The 8,768-nt window shown below is 39.6% G+C and overlaps 1 long non-coding RNA gene across 1 annotated transcript; it reads right to left on the reverse strand.

Moving 5' to 3' along the window:
* Positions 1-2,303: 2,303 nt before the first annotated feature.
* On the reverse strand, positions 2,304-6,451 carry LOC130469591 (uncharacterized). Its single transcript, XR_008930022.1, has 4 exons — positions 6,278-6,451; positions 4,972-5,164; positions 3,834-3,935; positions 2,304-2,653 (listed from the first exon to the last, which is right to left on the reverse strand). It is a non-coding gene; the product is annotated as an uncharacterized lncRNA (long non-coding RNA).
* Positions 6,452-8,768: the final 2,317 nt, after the last annotated feature.

Consider the following 8,768-nt stretch of genomic DNA (forward strand, 5'->3'; position numbering starts at 1 on the left):
TGTGAAGATCTATTCACCGAATACAAGATTCAACATCATCGCTCTTCACCTTATCTCCCACAAACCAATGGGGCAGTCGAAGCAGCCAACAAGATGTAAGACCATCATCATTAAAATGACTACCAATTACAAGGACTGGCCCCAAAAGCTGCATTTCGCATTGTGGGGATATCGAACTTCAATTCGCACTTCAACTGGTGCAACTCCGTTCTCATTGGTCTATGGAATGGAAGCAGTACAACCTATCTAACTGGAGATACCTTCTCTAAGGATAGTCCTAGAAAGCAAAATCCCAGAAGCTGCATGGGTACAAGCAAGGTATAACGACCTAGTCATGCTCGATGAGCGACGGCTTCAAGCGGCTCACCATGTACAAGTCTATCAGCGCTGAGTGGACAGACATTTCATCAAAAGGGTCAGAACCCGAAACATCAAGGAAGGCGAGCTTGTCCTGAAAGCCCTTCGCAAAAGAATCTTGGACCCAAGGGGAAAATTCAAACCCAACTGGGCAGGCCCACACATCGTCAAGAAGATCCTCTCCGGGGGAGTAGTTGAACTAACAGACATCGACGAAACAGAATTCAGATCTCTTACAAACCTCGATCAACTCAAGAAGTTCTATGTCTAAGTTCCATGTTCAAGTTCAAGAATCCAAATTCAGGTCTTGTAAGGTAGTCAGAACTACGTTCGGCCTGATTCCCTAACGGGACACGTAGGCAACCTCATTTCGAGGCCCGGCCACTTTAATACAAAAAAATTCAAAATTTCCTCAATGAAAGGCATCCTAAAAATCAAATCAAATTCCAAAGTTCCATTGTTGTTATTCTAAATGTGCCAATTCAAAGCAAAGCATGTTCAAGCGGAATGGAACACAATAACTCTTTATTTGGGCCCTAAGGCCTTCAAAGCTAATTCAAACACAAAGTCAGGATCAAGTGAAGCAAAGTTCAAAAGCCTTTTCACTTCCTAAACATATTTTCCAAACACATCTTTCTAAACACATCTTCCAAACACATTTTAAAGACAATTCCTTCCAATACAATTTCAAACACATATAGCCTACAAAGATCTAGGGTCGGGCGACTATGCTCTCGAGTCATGGCACCTTGAGTACTATCCCCTGGCTCCTCCCACAATCAATCATCAATCTTCCCCTTGCCCAAGCGGCGGGAGAAGGAACTTGCAAGACTTCCAAGACGGGAGGACGACGAACCTCCTTTGGATTCCGAACGGTCAAGCACCGGATGGGCCACGCTCCCGTCACCTTCCTCATAGTCAGTTGATGCAGGAAGTGTAGCTGTAGAACCTCGGACTCTAGCTGGTCCTGAGAAAGAAACGTCCCTCTGGCTTAGGCCTCTCACCAATATAATGTACCCTGCAGACAGAGTAACTGGCTCAGGTGGAAACTGGATATTAAAAAATGGCTTGGCGATCCAATACCGCCTCCAAACTTCAAATCGATTTGCATTCATCACAACAGGTTTTGGGTTCTCTTCCTTGCAGTCCGGGATCTCCTGTTTCAAGCCATACTGTCTCATCACTCGAGCAGGGGAGTAGAAGACCAGCATTGTAAGGCTTGGCACCCTCAAAGCAGTAGAACCAGGGGCATGTCTCATAGTTGCAATTCCCCACCAAGGAACTACCCACCTTATACAAGATTCAATCCCAGAGAGTGTACACCGCCACTCATCCAATGAAAGCTGGCCATGCACCATGGGCCGCACGGTGAACCCTTTTCTATTGTAGCTCTCCATGTTCTCCGGTGGTGCCACCAACATGAGCCTCTCCATAAGCCAAACCTTGGAGAGTATACAAGAAGCACATTTCAAAATTCAACATTCAAAATTCACTACTACAAATCGCGCACTTTAGGGACGCTTTTTCAGTCTTTTTTCGACGCCTGGGGTCGTCGAGAAAATTTCCCACGACGCTTTCCAAAAGCGTCGACAAAACTATAGTCAAGATTTTTTGTCGACGCTTTTTTCCGTCTCCACTGTAGTCGCTTTTTGGTGTCCACTCTCTTAGTTCTGCGTCGGGATTGTCGACGCCTAAAAGCGTCAAGAGCTACTGTTGGCGCCTAGAGTATCTCCTTATCGCCTCGGTCACCATTTATATTTTCGACGCTTAAAAGCGTCAAGAAGTTTTTAGTGGCAAATATTTTAAATCCAAATGAGCTTGACAACACATCAAAAGACATCCAAATTTATTTGTATAAGCTTATTTTTTCACAGCTATATATAAAAATAAATAAAAATTTTAAGTAAGGCAACAAGATCAGTAACACCTGGATTTTAAATACTTGGTCTTCGATCAACGTAACATTAAAATTAACTTATAAAAATATAAAAGTACATAGTTAAAATCCATCATACACGATAATGTTACTAATTAACCAAAATCCATTGCACTAACCAAATTCCATAGTACAAAAATGTTACTAACTAAATAGTCCAGACATCAAACCTCCTAAATTATATCTATGTTACTAAACCGAAGAAGTAATAAAGCCTAGAAAACTAGGATCTAACTGTGATAGTAGGTTATATGATGAAGCTCGAGTGTCCCGGCCTTCATTCATGTTTCTCCTTATCACGTTGAACGATCTTCACAAAATGCTCTATCATCCTTGACTCACACTGTGCTTTTTATCCACCTAGAAACATAAAAGTGCAAGGAAAGCTATGAGCTAAACAAAAAAAAATAAGCTTCATGTATAAATAAGCTTCATGCCTTAACCCTTAAAAGTTACAAAAAATATAAAGGACAACCGGATCAGTTTCCCTCTGGTTAAAAATAGAAATGAATATAGAAACACCTGTTATCCTATGTTACTAAATTAGTGTTATTCATCTTTACACCAAGTCATCAATGGATGTTCTTCTAGACGGGAAACATGTCTTGCTGGACCATGGCCACTAATAGCTACAAATAAGGTATAGAAATGGAAATCCGTTAACTTTATTTCTCTTGACTACATAATATGTTGCATGTCATTAAAGAGAATCAATGAGGTTCTACTTCAGATTCTTTTAATCCCATATCTGGCCAGCTAGATTTGCAAGCCCAATGAGATGAGAACCCTTGACATTAAGACCAACTATTCCTTATTTGTGCTAGATTATTAGTAACATCTCTATCTGATGCCGTATATGATAACATGGAAATTTTTTCTTTTCCTTTATCAGAAAAAGAGATGTTTCTGCAGTTCCTCTGAACAAATTATGGCCACTACACTAATCTTTTTAATGGCGTAACTTATTTTGATTTCTATATTTACAGTTTCCTAATAAAAAAAACAGAAAAACTTCTTATAGAGTAGTTCCACACAAAAAAATTACAAAATCGTGAAGGCAGTTAGAATTCAACAAAACTCGGATATCAGACTATATGCGACAGTCAGACAGATCCCACTAGCGTAATAAAAAGTTAAGGTGCTTTTAGCAGCCTTGCATATATTATGAGAAAAAATAGCACAATGATTAATAGATACAGGCATAGCATTTAACCATATTATGTCCCAATATCAATGTCAAAGTTAAAAACTCTATCCTCTGCTGAAAATGCCATTCCCAGCTTACAGATTACACTTGACAAACAGCATAGTGTTGGAAAACCAGGTATATACAAATGTTTTGAAAAGAAACAAACTACAAACTTTGGTTGTACATTGATCAATTATCAATGTCACTGCATCATTGATCTTAAAGGAGGTAAGAATTGTACAATGACATCCATCTTCTGCTTTATTAACGTAACGGATAAAGATGATTAAAAAAAATCAAATTAGAAACTAGACAAAAACTTGAGAGGGGGAAGGGGGATCTAGCAATAACCTGAAGCATTTTGAATGCATGCAGCCGTATTTCAGAAGACCACTCCTTATTTACTAAAATGAAGGAAGCACTAGCCAACACACGCACATCCCCAGCTTTAAACTGCAAAATTGAAACAGTTCACTTGTATTACACAACAAAGCAAAAGAATCGAAAGTAGTAGCAAGCATATGTTGTATTAGAAATTCTAAAAAAATATTAGAAAAGCCACAAATTCAAAGTTAAATAATCATGTTCCAAAATTACAAACGATAATTTTAAACTTCAGGGATAATAAATTGATAAAAAAGAAGGTAATTAACAAAAATCTGCCAAAAATTTCCTTTCCAGAAATGTGGAATGCAATTGACAGAAACATTGATTCTCTGAATAATCGACAGAAAACCCTAGAAACTAATAATAGTATCTGGAAAAAAAACATGAAAATAACATGTATGAGGAAACCCAGAAATCAAGAACAAGAGAAGAGAAGAGAGAAAATTTATTACATTTTCAAGATTTTCATCGAGCTTTTCATCTAAGCAGTTCTCAATTGTGAGGCGTGAGAGAAAGATAACGGCGAGGCAAGAGAGAGAATGATTTTGGTGAAAGTGTTTTAGGAGATTGCGAATTGCGAGGGTGCGGGGAGCACTTGTGAGTTGGGACGATGGATACTGAGTACACGTGCAAGGCACATGGCTTCTCGACGACAAAAGATGTCTACAACATCCTAGACGCCTGTAGGCGTCGAAAAAAAGGGGGAATTGATTTCCCACCCAGCGCTTACACCTGGGCGTCGAGCTCATAGCGTCTAGAACCTATGGATTTTGTAGTAGTGATGGTTAACTTATTTGAAGTACTTAACATGAAATCCAAACATAGTTAGGGTACGGAAGAGCAAAATGTAGAGCGATATTCAGTCTAATAATCTGGATAATTATATATAAAACTCTGTTGTACCTAGATTCCCTTGAAGTGGTAGCTCACTACTTTGCATATGCCAATGTCAAATACAAGCCTAATTAAAGATATTAAAAGACTATACTTTATCTAACTTGATCAAAAAATATCTGCAAAGAAATAAAAGTGTGATAGTAAGAAAGACATTAACTTTGCTTTTAAATAAATAAAAAAGAGGTCAATGAACTATCACACTCACCCCATACACATTCCGCCACCATCAATTTTGGTCCAGGAACCCCATTTTGATTGTCCGCATAACCATCGAGGCGAAAACATTTGGATCTGTTGACAACTTTTAAAATGTTTTTCCACAAGAGCTTCAATATCCTTGTGTTTAACAGCTCCAGAGGCAGCAATGGCCTGCAATTTCCAGCACCCTCTCAAGCTATCTGCAAAATGGACCAAAAAATTATATCTCTATTAACATCTTTTAGCAAGATCATACCATCCATGGAGCTTGTAGTGAATTGCTATATATTCTCGGAGATGAGTGTTAGTGATAGTTTTGACATTCTCAATAGGTCCCAGAATGGTTCTCCCAAAAGGAGTGCACTGTAAAGATGTAGCATAGAAATGATCAAAGATCACTTCAACTTATACCAGAAACAAAAACACAGACCAAATAAACTTTTAAGCAGGTGATTACATGCTAGCATTATCCTTTCCAGAATAGAGTGAATTAAATCCTCAATCAATCTAAAGAACTCGTACAAGCATAAATAGACTCCAATAATTTGATTTAATAAGTTAACCAAACTACAACAACAAAGAGATCATAATTTCAATCACAAATAATCTACTACTGCATTTCCCACAGTTATTCATCCAGACAAGCCATTTTAAGTCCTACGTAAAACATCTTATTTCCATATTCAAGATAATATAAATATTTAAAAACATCTAAAGAGGAGAACAAAGTCCTGAAGTATAAGTTCGTATTTTAAATTTCTGATTTGATCACCATTAAAAGCTCAACTACAAACATACTTCTAGGATTTATGATCACAAACTCACAAGTACAATTAAATTTGCAATACATTAAAATCACCTTCAAGGCAATCAAACACATAGGGGATAATTTATCTAATAACAATCAACTTAAAATTGAATCTACACAATAAATTTGTATTATTCTTTCCCAAATTTCCTATGCTAAAACTAAAAAGAAAAAAAATGCAGAAACCCTAATTAGACAAATAGAGTCGGTTAAACACATATGGGATAAATTAAATATCAGTGAAAAATCTATCAACCAAAAGCATATGAAAATTTTAGAAAACCTAAAATATACCCCTGAATCAAAATGTAACATTAATTAAATATGAAGTCAGGAGAACTTAATTAGAGAAATCTAGAGAGGAAAACAAAAGAGGAATTTGAAATAATTTCATTTCCAACGGACTCAATTCATAGATTAGAACAAGATCTGGAACATAAACTTCAACTTGAGGAAAAAACCTAAAATATCGAACAAATTCAGAACATGGGAGACAAATTATTACCTCAACGTCTTTGAATTTCGTCAATAGTTTGCTCCACTTGAAATTGGGGCGGAATCTTAGAGCATGGGAGTAGATCTAGAACTTTCGAGGTTGAGAAGTGAGAGAGTGGTGCGGGCTGAGAGAAGAGTAGAAGACGAAGAAGAGAGAGAAAGAGGAGTGGGGTGGTTTTTTCCCCCAAACATTTGCACGCATCCTTAGCCACGTGCAAGGCATGTGGTATTTCTCTGCAATTCGCGACGCCAAATAAAGACGAGAACTAAATAGACACCAAACAACGTCGAGAAAAACGCGGATATGTAATCTTAGGCTAACGCCTTACTGCAGGCGTCGTGATCAAGGCGTCTAGAAAATGTGCATTTTTTAGTAGTGATTCAAATACAAGTACAAGTTCAAAAAATACAAAGAAGGCTCTAGATTCTTACTTGGAGTAATACCGGACTTCCCGACGGCAATGAAGAGGGGTCCGACTTCAGCATGTCAAGGCCCATCAATGTTTCGTCAATCACGAGCGGCATTGGGTCCCGACCATTAGCAAACTGCTCTACAATCTCAATTAGGGAGCCATCGCCATTGCCAAACCCCTGCTTCGAAAAGAGAAAGCGAGCAAATATACAAAAACTCAAGGCTATCAAGCGGAAAACTTTGGGAACATCAAGCCCAGCAAAGTAGGTGACAAAGAGGGACAAATCCACCCCTTTGCCGTATACAACAGCACTCAAAAGTGGGGGCTTCAGTCCCAAATACCTTTCAAAGCTCAAGAAAAAGTGTTCTTCAACACTAGGCATGCATGGCTCCAGCATCATGGGCCACCCCAATATGGCACTAAATTCCTCAGGGAGGGGACATACCACATTATTTCCAAAGCGGAAGACATGATGATTCGGGTCCCAAGCCTCCAAAGCAGCAAGAATGAAGTGCAAGTCCAATTTTACAAACCGGAAAGAGACGAGCACCCCAAGATGCATGCCATCAAGCTCCCTTTTCTCCAACTTGCCTAGCGAACCAAGCCACGAGTTCAAGGCACTTTCAAAGGACACAACCATATTTTCTCTTCGTGAGGAAGCAATATGCAATGATAGCAGGGAAGGATTGATACAAGAAATGATTCAAAATGCTCTTTATTTATACAAGAATTGGCTTGCACGACAGCTCATAGGCGCCAGGCGCCAAGCCCGCGCCGAGCGCAGGGAGCCTGCATCAAAGGACAAGGCTACCGTCCTCTCTTATAGCTCCGAGTACACACTCTTTAGTGTTTCGGACAGCAGAGTACAACCTCCATTATTCAAGATTCCAAAGTCGCAAGTCGCGCAATTTCAAGCAGTCCGGATCAACGCTTCGGGCAGATTTCGGATCAATTTTTTCTTTCAAAATTCAAGCATTCTAGTCCTAGATCGGCGTCCTAAGTCGAGTCTGCTGAAGGAAATATGTCCTTCACCCAAGGTGCATTAAGTCTAATACCAAGGTTCAGATTAATTGCGAACAATTAATTAAGTGAGATCAAGTGATCGGAACAGCTAGCTGGAGCAATGCTTCTGATCAGTGAGTTCTAATGGATATTGAACTCACAACTTACTCTTGACTGAACCTACAAGGTCACACCAATGACACGTAACAGATCACCGGATTAAATGAATCGGAAATTCATTTAATAGCTTTTCGGGATTTAAGTTGGAAACGTATTATACGATACGACCTTGCATCGGTATCGTATATCGTATCGCGAATATTCGTAAGCTAGGCGAAACGAATAAATCCTATCGTACGACGGTGATTCGTCGTATATGAAACGATAAATAATATATCGGAAATATATTAAACGCGGATACGAGGAGCGGCCCACGAGCCGAGTGCACGAAGCACTCAAGGCCCATGGGCGCGCGCTCTAGGAAAGCAAGCAAGGCGACACAACAGCGCTGGCCAATGGCCGAGCAGCTGTGTGCGCGCGCGGGCCAAGACCACGAAACAGCAGCAGCAGCGCGCAGCCCACGGCCCAGCTCGCTGTGCGTGTCCGTGTGATGTTGCGCGGGCTTGCTAGCCGGCCTTGCCTTATGGCTTGGTCGGTTAGTAAGGTTATGTAAATAACCTTATGACCTAATTTCCAACTACTGCAATCACAATTGAGATTACACACAACCCTAGGAGAAAATAGAGAACCCTAATTCTCTCTGTGCCTCCATAGTGTGTTCATCCCAAAAGCAAATCTCTTGATCGATTGTCTAAGCTACGATAATCAAGACGGATCTTATCGTGTCGGTGAACCAAGTAGAGGAACGACAAGTGGAGTTCTTTGTTCGTGTTCGTTGACGGATTATTGTGGAAAACACGCTTCGAATGTAAGTTTGCTTAATCTGTGCTTTATACATGTTTCCTGGCTTTGGGGATTGTTCCGCACATGTTATTATGTTTAACTGTATTCCCCTACAGTGGTATCATGAGCCTTATGTATTCAAAGCATGAATTAGCATGATTATTATTGTTTTTGCATTGTCGA

The sequence above is a fragment of the Spinacia oleracea genome, chromosome 3 (genome assembly GCF_020520425.1).
Source record: "Spinacia oleracea cultivar Varoflay chromosome 3, BTI_SOV_V1, whole genome shotgun sequence".
Taxonomy (NCBI): domain Eukaryota; kingdom Viridiplantae; phylum Streptophyta; class Magnoliopsida; order Caryophyllales; family Amaranthaceae; genus Spinacia; species Spinacia oleracea.